The sequence below is a fragment of the Peromyscus eremicus genome, chromosome 4 (genome assembly GCF_949786415.1).
Source record: "Peromyscus eremicus chromosome 4, PerEre_H2_v1, whole genome shotgun sequence".
NCBI lineage: Eukaryota > Metazoa > Chordata > Mammalia > Rodentia > Cricetidae > Peromyscus > Peromyscus eremicus.
Genome location: NC_081419.1, coordinates 117,640,651 through 117,657,288, shown reverse-complemented (window position 1 = coordinate 117,657,288; position 16,638 = coordinate 117,640,651). Strand labels below are relative to the sequence as shown.

Genomic DNA, 16,638 nt, shown 5'->3' with positions numbered 1-16,638 from the left:
TCAAAACATATCACTTCTCACCGCCTTTGTTACTATCACCCTGGACCGACTCATCACCACGTCTGTATGTCCCTACAGTGATCTCTTAACTGGTCTCTTTGCCTCTGACATCCTCAATGCAGCTATCAAGGTGGTCCTGTTAAATTAAATGTCGGTTTATACCACTTCTTCGCTAAAACTATCAACGGTTTTCTTTTACTTTCATGGCAAAACTAAACCCTTATGAAGGATTTCATAGAAATGCTGTAGTCTCCAGCCTCTAGTTCTGGGCCAACTCATCTGGCCCGTGGTCTTCCTTGTCTGTTCTACCTTCTCCATGCTGGTTATACTGACCTCATCATTGGTCCTTGCACAAATCTGGAATATCCTGCCACACTAGATCTTCCCTGGGTCTACAATACACCTTCTTCAGGCGTCCATATGACTTGCCCATTACATACTCCAATTCCCTGCCCAGACATTACTGCCTTAGGAAAGCCCTTTCTTACTCTACTGTCTGAAATGCCTCCATCTCTTCAGGTTCCTTCAACATTTACTTTTTCTCTGTATCGCTTGTCACCATTAACCTAATGTAGCTCTTACTTGTTTGCTTATTTACTTAAAGTGGCTTTTGTTTGGTTTTGTTTGGTTTGCTGTGTCAGAAAGGCTGGTCTTGAGTTCATGGGCTCGAGTGAACCTCCAATCTAAGCTTCCTGGCTGATCAGTCTAAAGGCTTGTTCCACCAAAATGGGCATAAACTTTTTACTGATATGTTAATTGTATATATTGATGGGTTACAGTGTGATAATTCAATATATGTATTGCAATGTATAGTGATCAAACCAGGGTAATTAATACTTGTGTTTCCTTAAATATATCATTTCTCTATATTGATAGCCTCAAACCCCTCCCCTCTGGTTCCTTATAAAATACATATCAAATGGTTGTGTAGTCTCCCTTCTATGTAGAACATTAGAATTTATCCCCCTCTATAATTGTATTTTGGTGCCCTTTGTCCAGTCTTCTCTGTCCCAGCTTCTCTCCCCTCCTTAACCTCTAGTGACCACTGCTCTTTCTTCCTAACTTAGTTCATTCCTGTTCCCATCTTTTGAAAATAAGCTCCACAAGAACAGGGATTTTTATCTTTTTTTTTTTTCCTCCCTTTCTACTGCCAGGGCCCACAAGACTGTTGACACACAATAGGTTGTCAGCAGAGAGCTGACAGATAAATAACTGAATTAGATTCCAAAGTGTTGTTAGGAAGACACTGAGGCCGTTGAAGTGAGACCTATGGGAAACAGTTCCCTGTGAACACCGGACCCCATCCACATACTGAAGATGGCAGGGTGAAGCGTGGGGATGAACCCGGGTCCAGTGGCTAGGCTACACCAGCTCTGCACTGCTCTGCTCTGGGCTCCGTATCACCACAGAGAAGGTCGGCCTTATCTGTTGGTGTCTGTTGTATGCATCAGAAGGACCCTGGGTGATGGCTGTTAGTGAGAGCAGAGAAGAGAAGAGAGCTTTCTATAGGTCCGTGAGGAATCTCAGTAATTCCAAGACAGTGAGTGGGAGCTGATCCCTGAAGGACGCTAACGAGGGAGAAATGGGAGGAAGTGCAGAAGCAAGTGGAACCATGGAGCTGAAAGTGCCACAAGAAGGGAACTGTCAGACTCAGATGTTAATGAGACACTCCCAGGCAAGGAGAGGAGCCATTGATCCAGGAGGAAGGAATGTGACTGTCGCTCCTGTTTCTCTGAGGTAACGCCATGGCCATGTGTGGTAATTCTGGGTGTCGCCTTGCTGGGTAGGTGCTGCTGTGAAGGTAGGCTATGAATCTGATTAGCATTAATAATCATCTGTTTCAAGTAAAGCAGATTGGCTTTAAATGGCTGGCCTCACCCGACTGGTTGGAAGCTCTTACAGCGGATATTATTTTCTGAAAAAGAAACTTACCTCCAGGCTAAAACACAGAATTCAACCCGAGTTTCCATCCTACTAGCCTGCCTGATGTTGCCAAGCTGCTCTATAAGTTTCGAACGTGCCAGCCCTACAGTCACGTGAGCCAGTCTCGTGACGTATAGGCCCCATCCCCACTTGGTTCACAATCCATTGATAGAATCCATTGACAGTTTATAAATTTCCCCAATTATATCTTTGAGCTAAATTCCTGGAGGTAGAACCACCAGGTCAACATTCACTTAGAGAACTGCGATGCTATTGTTGACTTGCCTTTCTAGAAAAGCTATTTGAAGGCATACCTGTGGCTGTAAAGCTGGGGCTGTCTCGGCTCCGGACTCACAGCACGACGTGGGTATTTACGGGCTCTTTCATCTCCACTGTTCACTCACTTTATATTTGCAGTGCTTTTGATGAATGGTGAGTTTGGATGCTTTTTGTGTTGGGGCAATATGCCTTCTTAAGACCTAGTGCCTTATGTAGACCTCTACAGAAATAACTTACATTTGAAACGTCAGCCTCTTCGTGTGGCTCATTTTCTTCCCATTTGAAAAGGCTGCAGCCGCTTAGGCTCCCACAAACTTCTCAGTGGCTTGGATTTTGCCCACTTTTCTACTGAACGTTTATCTTTTTCTTTTCAATTTGTAATTCTTTTAAAAATTGTGTGTTGATTTAGTGTGTGCGTGTGTGTGTGTGTGTGTGTGTGTGTGTGTGTGTGTGTGTGTGTGTGCTTGCATGCACATGTAGAGGTATGTCAGAGAACAGTTTGTAGGAGTTGTTTCTTGCCTTCCACCATGTGAATTCCAAGCATGGTCCCTGGGCTTCTCAGCAAGCATCTTCATCCACTGAGCCCTCTCCTCCGCCCCTAATTTTTCTTTATGTAGTACCCTATCTTTCATCTCACATTCGAACTTCCCCTCATATTTTGATTAGTGCATAGGTTGGGTTTTTGTTTTTGTTTTTTTCAGGTAATGCATACACAAAAAGACTGTAACAATGAAGGTAGGCCTATCAGTCTTCTTATCAAGCTCTGGGGCAGTCATTCATTTTAGAAATAGTGACCATACCTGTGAATTCCTTTCTTCTCACGTGAAAAGGACACAAACAACCTCAGAAATAATAGGTAGACTTCTCAGTTTTGGATGGAACTTACAGTGTTAATAATGGTTTTAGCACTTGAGTCTCTTTCTGGATGCACGGGAAAGAAAGTCTTAACATGCTATTTGTCTTAAAACCTTGCCTGGTTTCAGTTGCTGGGGAAACCTATTATTCAGCTGCTAAAAGCTTAGAGATTTTGGAGAAAAGAGGGAGGTTTTCTTTTTTTCATGAATGCTTGGCTGAAACAGCACTGTGAAAAATCATGAGTACAGCTTTCGCTTCAAGTGATAAGTATTGAAGAAGAGGTGAAAGGTTCAAAGATTTAGCATTTAAACTCCACATATTGTTCCCAACTCTGTGTTGGTTTGATGAGAACTTATGAAAATGGTTTTTAAAGTTGCATAGTTTATTTCTTGTCTTACTACCTCCATCCAAAGCAGAACAGAGGAACTGGAGTTGGAACTCAATGGTAGGGCATTTGCCTGGTACCTGCAAAAGCCCTGGCTTCCATCCTTAGCACTACAAAAATAAGATCAAATAAAAAACAACGTAAAGTGAACACTGGCTTGTTAGTGTTGTTGACTTTGTGTTCTGGAAGGATGACCATTAAAACAACACAGTAACCATCATTAAAGAATACAAAGCTAGGGCTGGAGAGATGGCTCAGAGGTTAAGAGCACTGACTGCTCTTCCAGACGTCCTGAGTTCAATTCCCAGCAACCACATGGTGGCTCACAACCATCTATAATGAGATCTGGTGCCCTCTTCTGGCGTGCAGTCATACATGCTATATACATAATAAATAAATAAATCTTAAAAAGAAAAAAAAAAGAATACAAAGCTATTCTTTGGCACAGGCTCCTTCACACCTAGAGTAGGCTGTCTGTCTGTCTGTCTGTATTACTCTCTGAGCTGTGATAAAATACCATGACCAAAAACAACTTAGGGAAAAATTTATTTTGGCTTATGGTTCCAGAGGGATAAGTGTTCATCACAGCAGGGAGCTGATAGCTCACTTCTTCAAACAGAAGCACAAAGCACAGAGAAGAAATTCGAAGTATTAAGAGGTTTTGAATCTCAAAACCCACTTCCATTGATGTACTTCTTCCAGTGAGGTTGCGTCACCAAAATCTCTCCAAACACTTCTATGGAGAACCACGTGTTCAAAATGGAAGCCTATGAGGGGAGTTTCTCATTCAAACCATGTATGTATCTATATCTATCTAATATCTGATTGCTCTAGGTTCATGGTGAACAAAACATGAGATTGAGCAAACATAAGGAAATTACATAATCTGCTACCAGCCTAGCATACTGATTCACAGTAAGTAAACTTACTTTTTTCCCTAACAATTTTACATTTATTTATTTTATTTTATGTGTATGGGTGTTTTGCCCACATGTATATATGTGTGCCATGTGTGTGCCTGGTGTACACAGAGATCAGAAGAGTATGTTGGATCCCCTGAACCTGGAGTTACAGACTGTCGTGAGTCACCATGTGGCTGCTGGGAATTGAACCTGGGTCCTCTGCAAGTGCAACAAGTACTCTAAACCACTGAGTCATCTTGTTAGTCCCTACTTTTGCCCCAGTCTCCAGAGTGCCGGGATTATAGGCAAGTACTGCCATACCTGGCTAAAATGTCTTTCAATTGTGTGTGTGTGTGTGTGTGTGTGTGTGTGTGCGTGTGCGTGTGTACGTGTGCGTGTGCGTGTGCGTGTGTGTGTGTGTGTGTGTGTGTGTGTGTGTGTGTGTGTTGGGGATAGAACTCAGGGCTGTGAGCATGCTCAGTAAGAACTCTATCACTAAACTACATCTCTAGCCTCATTCCCCCGCCCCCCAGTAAGATGCAGTTTCGTTATTAGAATATTTTAAAAATAGTATTTTTATTTATTCCTTGAAAATTTCATACAATCATACAGTGTATTTTCAACATATACATCTACTACTACTTCCCCCAGCTCACTCTACTGCTCCCCACCCATCCCAATTATTGTGTATGAATAAGAAAGAGTATACCGTAAATTTAAATTAATAACAAAAAGTAAAATATAGTTGTGTTAGTTAGCATTCCATTACTGTGACAAAATACCAGATAGTCAACTTATAGGAGGAAATATTTATTCTTCTCATAGTTTTAGAGGTTTCTCTCCATGGTCAGTTGGCCCACTGGGCTCACAGTAGGCAGCATCTTATGGCGTAACACACAGCAGAGGCAACTGTTCTCATAGTGTCCAGGAAGTCTAAATAAAGGGGAGGGATTGGGGTTCCCATTTGAAGGAATGCCCCCAATGACCTCACTTCCCCCTAATTACTCCATCACTGCCCAATAGTTCTGTGGACTAAATGAGCCTTTAACACGTGGGCCTTTGGGGACACCCAGCAGACTATATTGAGAGTAAATACATAAGCCAGCAACAGTCATTTATTATTGTTATCAAATATTCGAGACTGTATGGAATTATGGCGCCATACGCAACTGGCAAAGCTGGAAGTATGCTCACACCTGTGCCACACAGACACAGAAGGAATGCATTACCATTACTTACTGTGTGCCCTGCCATAAAATGTAACATTACGACAGCTGTGATGGCACTAGGTGATGGGACTTTTCTGGCTCCATTACGGTCTCTCCACACCATTGTTATTTGGTCCATTGTTTTGCTCTGCATGACATTGTATACAGAAACTTCGTTAATTTAAGTATCTGAAAACAATGATGCAGGATGCCTGCATCCCTTCAGCAGTCGCCTCACACACACTGAAGATTGCCTCCTCAGCACTACCTGCCATTTTCTGTGCTACGGGTATTACATCTTCAGAAGCATCTCTCTCCATCCATGACAGATATGGGGGTTGCCTAAGTTTCCGCATCCATAGCCCTTTCCTGGGCTAGCTCTGCTGTGTGTCCTTTTTTCTGTCTCCTAGAGCCTGGTGGAGCTCCAGGTGCCCACAGTAGCACTGTAGCTACAGTCCATTACTGTCTGCTTTCCCTTTTAGACCTCACTTTCCGTTCCTCTCCTGGACCTTGTGCCAAATACACGACCTGTATTTGAATTCTTGCCTCCAGGTCAGCTTCTGGGGAACTCCAAACTAAGATCGATGCTAAAATAAATCAGGCTCCTTATAAACATAATGGCTGATGTCTATTAAGCACTCACCATGTGCCGGACACCATTCTAAGTACACCATTTAGCCCTCACAGCCACGCCTTTGGACACTACTGTGATTTCCAGTTTTCAGCAGCGGTACATAAGGCTTAGAGAGCTTAAGCGTTAGTAACAAATCATGAAGGATTTAAACCTTGATGAGTTAGCCCAAGGGCTTGTGGCTTTAATTACATATGCCTTTTGATACAGCACATGCATCAAGTTATTTCAAATATCTTCACTGATCCACACTTAACAGGCTTTCAGAGAGCATTTGGCTAATGGATTTTGCATAACGTGACTGGCCTGCCACCATCCCACTGAAATTGGAGTCACTCACAAGAAGCTTTCCTATTTCTCCCCACTCCAAACAGCTGTGTTTGTTTGTCGCCTCTGAGCTGTTCTTCAATAGGAGGCTATCTTTGCAGGCGAGGGTGGTCCCTTAGCCCTGCTGGTTAGAGCATGTGGAGATATTTTTGCAGACTTACGCTCTTGCTGATTTTGTCAAAACTAGTTGCTCAGTTTAAAATTTGCTATAGGACAAGTAAAGCCCCCCATTTCTGCTGCAGTAACTAGTTGGGCGGATGTGTGTTTCTAGCTGGGTATAGCATGTTCATTTTTAATTTGAAAGAAAACATTTCATGGACCGTGGATGGATGACCCTTATTTGAACTGGAATATTCTCCTGGCTGCTGACCTTGTCAAGTTTCTTTCTTCTTTTTCTTTGTTACAGCGCAAAATATTATCCTCTCCTTTTACCTCCTCTGTTGGTCTGAAAACAGTGCAACAAATGTTTTGTGGTTCCTAGAAAATGTTATAAAGTTGTTTCCCAAGTTAGGTCATTGCAGCTGCAAAATTTTTGTTCTGAGAGAAGACTTGGCCAAAAACAACAGAGCCTAGGGTCAGTTATTATTTCAGGGGAAAAAAATCTTGAGGCTAGCCAGAGGTTGTGTCTCCCTTTGCACTAAAATACAGGCAGAATTCTTCCAGCTGGGCCTAGACTATTTTGAAACCGATCTCTTTTTCTCTGTGTAGAGATAGGCTTAGTTTACTGGCTGGCTTCTCCAGGTTTTGAATTTGCCCCATAAAATTTTGGAAGGCATTTTAACTTTATAAGGCAATTTATCATAAATTAATTTTCAGAAACTGTTGAGTCAATGTAAAATAAAAACCAAACTCTACAGTCAGAGACCCTAATTTTAGTTTAAGATTTTTTAAAGACATTTTTGCTTATTAGCGATGTGCGTGCGTGCGTGCGTGCGTGCGTGCGTGCGTGCGTGTGTGTGTGTGTGTGTGTGTGTGTGTGTGAAGTTGGGGTTTAGAAGTGCCACAGCGCACATGCAGATGTCAAAAGACAGCTTTCATGAGTCAGTTCTCTCCTACTCTGCTGAGGCAGGGCCTTTTGTGTTGTTTCCGTTGCTCTGCATATTCCAAACTGGCTGGCTAGTTAGCTTATAGGAGATTCTCTGCTCTCCACCTCCCATCTCACAGTAGGAGGGCTGGGATTCCAGCTGTGCACCACTGTACCTGGCTTTTTTTTTTTTTTTTCCCTTAACATGGATTTTGGTGCTCTAACTCTGGTAGTAAGGCTTGCATGGCAAGAGCCCTTACCCACCAGACATCTCATGACTTCCACATCTAATTTTTAAAACTGGGACTTTACATTTCCAGCGTCAGTTAAGACAATATGTGCAGGAAAATGGAGTTCTTTCCTTGAGAACTCACAGAGGCAGAGGATGCCAGCAATGTCTCAGCTGTCAGGATTTCTTAGGTAAGGTGAAACCTGTAGATGGTTAATTTGAACAATTCACTCCCCAAGATGGAAACAACTTCACCTGCAGGCTTGTCAGTTCCCATGGTGTAAATACTCTCACTAGGACTGATTTCGAGCTGGCCAACAACAGGGCAGATCCCCTGAAAGTTTAAGGGCAGGCTCTCATGAGATGCTCAGAAGCAGCTCTAGACAATACTGCGGGATGACTCAGTCAAATCATGTCCCCTAAGTAGACTTGGGCTCCTTGGTTTGTCATCTTGGTGATATCCTGGAATGTACCACGGAGGTTACTAGGACAGCACACAGCAACCCTGGTAGGAGTGACATGTTCAGATCTAGTATGCGTTATCGTCTTCATTTTCTCTGTTGCTGGAACAGAATACACTTAAGCACTGGAACCAGGGCTTTACTCATGTTAAGCACATGCTTTACCCAACTGAACTATTACTCTGGTTTCTAGCTTATGGGCAAAAAAAAAAAAAAAAAAAAAAAAAAAAAAAAATCTGTTGTTACTGTTTTTGCATGGTACCTCAGATTTATTTTCTTTAATAACATACATTTGATAACCAAACAAAACAAGTAGATCATGCAATGCAAAGGCTGACATAGGAAAATGATTGGGTCCTCACAGCAGCCAGCGGAATACTTGTTGCAGGAGCTACTGGCCAAGCTTCCTGAGAAAGGACCCAAGGTTGGGAAGAGTCCACCCACTTTTCTCTCATAAGGCTTAGGGGGACATGGTGCGACACATGGAAAAGCCAGTCAGGACAGCAGAAATGGAAATTTGAAGCTGGTTGGGAGCTGCAGTAGCCGATCCTAACATCTACATGACCCTGGTGTGTAGGGGAAAATTACAGCAATTGCTTTTTTTGTGATGCTGGGGCTCTAGGATTGCCAGGGCCGATGGGGTCACCAGAGTCACTGTGGTCACCAGGAAACAAGACATGACCTACTGTGGTTGGCAGTACCAACCTCTGCAACCCCTAGGTCACCCTCATCTCTTTCTGCAGCTTGCATGGCTTCTTGTTCATCAGTCTCAGGCCGCACCTTGAATAATCCCACCTTCGCTGGAAATCTTCCAGCCTACTCTTCATCTTGGCTTGTTCTTAAAGCTGGGAAGTCCCGAGTCATGGTGCTGGCAACAGTTTAGCCTCTGGTGAAGGTCTCCTGCTGCTTCATCATGCAGAGGAGAGCCGGGGAACAAGTGGGCACACAGAGAAGACAGGAGAGTGGTGCCAGGCTCCAGCACTGTTAGCCCATTCCGGGAAATGGGCATTACTCTGTTCATGAGGGTCTTGTCTTTGGACACAACATCTGCTGATGAACCCCACTCCCAAACACTGCCACATGTAGAAATTGCTATGCCAACTACTGGCTAAGGAGTAGTTCTGTGGCAGAGCATTTGTTTAGCATGCACAGGATCCTGGGTTTCATCCCAGCATTTCAAAAAGAAATAAAACAAACAAAAAACAAAACACAAAGCAACGCCCCTAAATATTCCAATATGACTTTGGAGGACACAATTGTACCTTTGTACTCTACCCTGGGAGAAAACACTCTTTAATTATCATCTCCAAGTCATGCAGTCAGGGTCACTAAGGACAGCCCAGGAGCATTTTAGACACAAGGGCCACTTACAACTCTGTGGCTGGGGTGAAGACCGCTGTGTTCAGCAAAGGCTCACCACAGAACAAAATAAGCAGCGGAGTCGGCCTGGACGCCGACTTTGCAATGGGTTTTGTTTTAGGCTCGTCTTTGAGAAGCCACAGCCTTTGAGACCGCCTGGGAAGTGTCCTCATTATCCATCACTTACAGATCTCTTTCTCTCTCCCTCTCAGTCCCTCTCCCATGTCTTAGGACTACAGTCATTCTGCTGATGGGTGTGTTGTTTTCTTTCTCAATGAATGTAGGGGTGTTCTGTCCCTGTATATGTCTTCTAATGATGAAAGATAACATAAATCTAGCTATCAACGTGGAGAGAAGTGGAGAGCAAAGTAAATTTCAATTTGAGGCTGCTACTAAATTTGACTCTGTCCTTTGAAATAGTCCAGTCAGCGAATCTGGAGTGCAAGGCCAGGCCTTCCTCAGAGCTGCTGATAAGAGCCGGTGCCAGGCTTTATCTTTGGTTACATGGTATCTAGCTTTCCAGTGAAAGTTTCAAGATGACCCTCCCAACATCCAACAGTTTGATCTTTCCTTTTGAGTTTCTAAGGTTCACTCACCCCCACTTCCCCACCTTTTTTTTTTTTAAACCAGGCTCCTAGTTTGTGTATAAAGTTTTTACTAGTTGATCAATGAGATACCAGGTTGCTCTGAGTTCCTGTGTAGTTAATGGGAAATAGACGGGATAAAAAGAAGGTTTAATGGAAGAAAGCTTAAGGCAAGGATAGTGTCTGAGGTTGTGGGCAATGTCAAAGAAATCAATAAAATACAGCCAGGTGCCCAGGGAAGAAAGAGTAACAGTGGGAAGCCATTATTAATTTTAAGCCTAATAATGCAAGAGAGAAATTTGGAGGGTATGCTTGTGGCAGAGGGGTCAGGATAGTCTTCTTGGTCTGCTAGTGACCCCCCACATGCCAAACTGTACAGGAAACTGGTGTGTGTGGTGGTGGTGGTGGTGGGAGAGGCAGATGATGTGGCCTGGGAGGGACAAGCTTTAGGATTTAAAGAGTTTAGTGTGTGTGTGTGTGTGTGTGTGTGTGTGTGTGTGTGTGTGTGTACATGAATGAAATGCTCTCTAAAGTCAGAACAGGGCTTTAGATTTCCTGGAGCTGGAGTTATAGGTGGCTGTGAGCTTCCCGATGTGGATGCTAGGAACTAATACCGGTCCTCTGAGAGAGCAGTGCACACGTTTAATCACGATCTTAGTCCCTGAGCCATCTCTAACCCCACATCTAGGGTTTACATTGTCATGGAGAAGGATGGAGGGCAGAGCTCTGAGGATCCATAGGTAGAAGATGGCTGATTGGAACTGATCAGGTTAATGTTGGTCCCATCTTCATGAAGCTATAGTCTAGGAAGAACAACCCAATGGACAGTTCTACCAGATGGTGGACACCTGAAGCCCGAGTCAAAAGTGTGACTCAGCCCTTAAGGACATGAGTGTATAGGACAGAAGACGTCTTGAGGTCTATTTGCAACATTAATATGTATAAGTGGTTGCGTGGGAGGTCAGATGGCTAGAACAGGTAGTTCTCTGAGTGTTGTTTTAAGTCCTGCCAACCAATGGAAATTTGGGTAGAAAATCTAGGGGCTGGTGAGATGGCTCGGTAAGGAAAGATGTTTGCTGCCAAGACTGGCGACTCGGGTTCCGTCCCTGGACACACGTGGTGGGGGAGAGAACTGGCTTCTACAGCTGTTTTCTGATCCTTTCCTCATGCGCTATAATATGTGTCTACTGACACACACACCACACACACACACACACACACCACACCACACAATACACCATACACACATAAACACATACACTATATACACGAACACACACACCACACACACAAACACACACACCACACACATACACACATAAACACATACACTGTATACACAAACACACACACCACACACCACACACACCACGCACACACCACACACACATACCACACACACACACACCACACACACACACACACACACATACCATACACACATAAACACATACATTATATACACACACACACACACACCACACATACACCATACACACATAAACACATACACTATATACACAAACACACACACCACACACACACCACACACACATAAACACATACACTATATACACAAACACACACACCACACATACACACACACCACACACACCACACACAAACACACACACCACACACAAACACACACACCACACACACACCACACACACACATCACACACACAGAGCGGGAGGGAGAGGGAGAAGATTGAATAAATAAATGTAATTTTTAGAAAGAAAACTTTTAATCGGGTTGGTGGTGGCACACGCCTTTAATCACCAGCACTCAGGAGGCAAAGGCAGATGAATCTCTGAGTTTGAAGCCAGACTGGTCTACAGAGTGAGTTCCAGGACAGCCCAGGACTGCTACACGGAGAAACCCTGTCAAAAAAAAAGAAAAAAAGAAAAAGAAAAAGAAAACTTTTCTCATGGAGTTTGGTGTGACATTTGGAGACTAGAGCTTAAAGGATATGGCTTCCACCTATCCCTCTAGTACTCTTGGTATGCAGGTCTTGAAAACAGCTGATGAACGAGGCACCTTAGGATCTCATTACTCCCAATTTCAGTCAAATCTGGGAAGATGGCCAGCCTTGGAGATGCTCCTTTGTGAAATATTTCAGATAGTCCCATCTGATAGCATGGGAAAGTAGTCCTGCACAAATCAGACACTTCCTGCCCCCCTCCCACCGCAGTCCCCCAAAGCAATGGCTATCTCCAATGTATGTTTACTTTTGTTTCTGAGACATGGTGTCATGTAGGTCTGGCTGGTTTTGATCCCACTCTCACTGGAGAGCCAGCACTGTCTTGAACTCCCAGTCCCACTGCCTCTGTCTTGAGCTGTGTGCGTAAACGTGAGTGTGAATTTCTATCAGAAACACCTTCCCAGGTGTCTATCCTCAGTTCCGTGGGATTCATCCCCTAACTGATACAAAGCAGGGCTTGAAGCATCCTCCTTAATTTTTTAAAATTGTATTTTTATTTACTTATCTTATGTGCATGTATGTGTGTATTTGTGGGATGTATTTGGTTTCTGGTGCTAGAACTCAGGTCATCAGGCTTGATAGCAAGCAGCACCTTTACCTGATTCCTATGGAGCGGCCAACAACCTCATTTTTTTTTTTTTTTTTTTTTTTTGAGACAGGATCTTATTGTGTGACCATAGCTTGCTTGGAACTCACCACCTAGACCAGACTGATTTTGAGCTCACAGAGCTCTGCCTGCCTGCCTCCGCCTTCCAAGTCCTGTGATTTAAGACATGCACACATAGCCTAGAGTATCCACTTAAATTTTCCTCCCCTTTTTAATTTATATGTGTGAGTGTTTTGCCTGCATGTATATCTGTGTACCATGTGCATGCAGTGCCCATGGAGGCCGGAATTCCAATCCTCTGGAAGAACAGCTAGTGATCTTAAGCACTATGCTATCTCCCCAGCTTCAGAGTATCCTCCCCCTCCCCCTCCCCTCCCCCTCCCCCTCCCCCTCCTCCTCCTCTTCTTTTTTTTTTTTTTTAAGATTTATTTATTTATTATGTATACGGTGTTCTGCCTGCATGCCAGAAGAGGGCGCCAGATCTCACTACAGATGGTTGTGAGCCACCATGTGGTTGCTGGGAATTGAACTTAGGACCTCTGAAAGAATAGCCAGTGCTCTTAACTGCTGAGCCATCCCTCCAACTCCCAGAGTATCCTCTTCTTAAGGCAGTATGGGCATGCCAGTTGGCCAGCAGTGACTTGATATACGTCAAACCAATTAATTTCCAGAAGCAAAGAGGTTGTGGTCCCAAAGTAGCCTGACTCACTTGAGAGAGTGGTAGTAGTACATCTGTTTAATGGTGTTACAACTTAAAAAAAAGTTTATGTATATGTTTTCCTTTTCCTGCATGAATGTATGTGCACCATGTTATATTCCTGGTGCCTGCAGAGGTCAGAAGAGGGCATCAGATCCTCTAGAACTGGAGTTATAGACAATTGTAAGCTATCAAGGGGGTGCTGGGAACTGAACCTGGGTCTTCTGCAAGAGCAACAAGTGCTCTTAATTGCTGAGCCATCTTTCCAGCTCCCAATATTACACCTTAAAGAGATGCACAGAGCAAAACTATGGCTATTAGGGTGAGGTTGCTATCCACAGAAGCTTTAGTTGTGAAAGTGGCTTCTCTACACTCAGCCAGGATTATGGTGCCTGCAGGGACAATGACATGTTTCTATTTTGAAATAGAAGGTCTTGAGTATGGCTCCTTTTCATTCACAGCCAGAGTGAAGATGAGCTGGTGTGAACATCAGTAGCATCCCAACATTGTGTCCCATTGTCTTATGTGTAAGAACGTCAGGTCTAGATATATTGTAAAATCCCCAGCATGCTGAAGTCATACGGCAGGAAGTCTATATATATAAACTCTGCTCATAGCGGTCAACCCCATTATGGTTGCCGAGACCACTCCATCTTGTGCATCAGCGGATAATCTCTTGCATTTCCTTCTTGTCATGAAAAGGTATCTGCTTTTAAGCTGATGGCTGCCATGGGAGGGATAGCAAGCTTTATTTAAGGATGGGGCCCCTGGTCAGCTTATCCTGTTCCAGCGGATGGCTCCACACTCACGTTCGTATGAGCAGAACTAATGAGATTCAGTGGATTATTTTTTAAGGAAAAAAAAAGGGAGCTGGAAAGATGGCTCAGCAGTTAAGAGCACTTGTAGTTCCTGCAGAGGACCTGGGTTTGGTTCCCAGCCACGACACCATGGTTCACAACTCCCCATAACTCCAATTCCAGGGGATCTGACATCCTTTTCTGATTTTCATGCACACCAGACATGTACATGGTGCACGTACATACATGCAGGCAAAACACCCACATACACAAAATTAAAAAATATTTTAAAAAGTAAAAAGAAGACATAAAATTGCGAGGGTGACTTGGGAGGGACCTGTGAGCAGTTGGAGAAGGTGTGGGGGTTATATAAAATCAAAATACATTGTATACATGTATGAAATTCTCAAAAAGTATATCTGCATATATATGTATACATATATATGTTATCTAACATAATACTTTTCCTAAAGTGCTTGGGATTTGGGGTGTAACTTTTTCTTTTTCTTTTAGAATGTCAAATTTACAGAAAACATGAAGGAAGAGCTGAGGAAAGTCCTCTGCACTCCTGACCAAACCCATCAGTTCTTCACATTTTGGTTTACTTGCTTCATTAGTCTATGAATTTATTTGCATGTGTATAAACTACATTCATGCCTCTTTATCCCTAATCCAGTGTGTTCCTAAAGAACAGTTTTCACGTGTCCTAAATGCAATTATTCAGATCAGGAAGTTTAAATCTGTTGTGATATATTAGCTAATCCATATTTCATATTCAAGTTCCAACAATGATTGTACCAACACTCCCTCCAGCATTTCTTGTTTCTTTTTTAAAGTTTTTTGAAACTGCATGTAGTTTTGGTGCCTGTTCTGGATCTTGCGCTGTTAGACCAGGCTGGCCTTGAACTCACAGAGATCTGCCTGGCTCTGTCTCCCGAGTACTGGGATTAAAGGCATGTGCTACTGCCGCCCGGCCTATTTCTTGTTTTGAGCATCATATATTGCTACTATTTCCTGCTTTTGTGCGTGGTGGTGTGTGTGTGTGTCAAAGAACCAAGAAGTCAACTGTCCTGACATAAATCTGGGTCGTCTGACACTTCGGTTTGTAAGAGGGCTGGAGGCTTAGCACCCTCTTAAGTCTGTAGTGCTTGACTATCAAGTTTCACTTTCCAGAAGGTTCTCAGAGTTAACTGTGTGTGCACTTGGAGCTGCTTCTGAGTGTGTCGTCACCCTTCATATTAGCTTACCACTCCTGGCAACGCTGAGCACGTACTGCTGTATGTCTTTAGAGATGGGGCCTGGCTGGACCACATTCAGCAGGGATCCTGGAGCCAAGAGTCTGCCCCATCTTTCCAGGGTCAATGGATACCTTACTCAGAAGGAGGCTGTCCCTGGCTGTCTTGCCTTTTGGACAGGGGCAGTCAGCCAGGAAGACTTCAAGCAGCAACCGGGCAAATCCCTGCTGCCCCTGTTCTCTGCAATGATCCCGAGACTTTCCGGCAGGGTGCTCAACTTCAGTACAGTGTGGCCCTCTGGTGGCAGACATCTTTACATGGTGGGAAAGGAGGAGAGCAAGTGTCACAGGCCAGTGAGTTTCAACATCAGTTTATTTTCCCTGGTTTAGGGGTTGGAGGTCTGAGATCAAGACATGACAGGACATCTCTGGCTTCTGGATGCCATGGAAAGGCACACCCCACTGGCATCAGTTCTTCTTAACTGCCCTTTTAAAGGGCCTGTTTCCAAGTGAAATCACGTTCTTAGAGGGTCAGGGGCTAAGCATGTGAGGCTTGTTGGTGTGTGAGCGGGCCAGGGGGAAGCACAAGTTAGCCTATAGCAAGCAAGGAGGAAATATGAGGGATTCTTTAGATCAAATCAATCATTAAAAAAAAACAAAAAAGGGCTAATAAACATTTAAAAAGTGTTCAACATCTGATGAGGGGTGGTGGCCCACACCTTTAATCCCAGCACTCGGGAGGCAGAGGCAGGCGGATCTCTGTGAGTTCGAGGCCAGCCTGGTCTACTGACCAAGTTCCAGGACAGGCTCCAAAGCTACACAGAGAAACCCTGTCTTATAAAACCAAAAAAAAAAAAAAAAGTTCAACATCATTAGCCATCAGAGAAAAACAAATTGAGACTGCTTTGAGGGCTGGAGAGATGGCTCAGGCAGAGGTTAAGAGGAGCACTGGCCATTCTTCCAGAGGTCCTGAGTTCAATTCCCAGTAACCACATAGCAGTTTACAACCATCTATAATGAGATCTGATGCCTTCTTCTGGAGTTCAGGCATGCATGCCGATAGAACACTGTATACATAATAAATAAATAAATCTTAAAAAAAACCCCCTGCTTTGAGATGCCACCCCATGTCAGGCATATTGGTATTATCAA

At 43.7% G+C, this 16,638-nt stretch overlaps 1 protein-coding gene across 1 annotated transcript in view; it reads left to right on the top strand.

Moving 5' to 3' along the window:
* The first annotated feature begins 4,017 nt into the window (after nucleotides 1-4,017).
* Nucleotides 4,018-16,638, top strand: part of Bfsp1 (beaded filament structural protein 1) — a 44,765-nt gene continuing 32,144 nt past the window's right edge. Inside the window, exon 1 of the mRNA XM_059259625.1 lies at nucleotides 4,018-4,238. The gene's annotated coding sequence lies outside the window, so the exon portion shown is untranslated. The remainder of the gene's footprint in view (nucleotides 4,239-16,638) is intronic.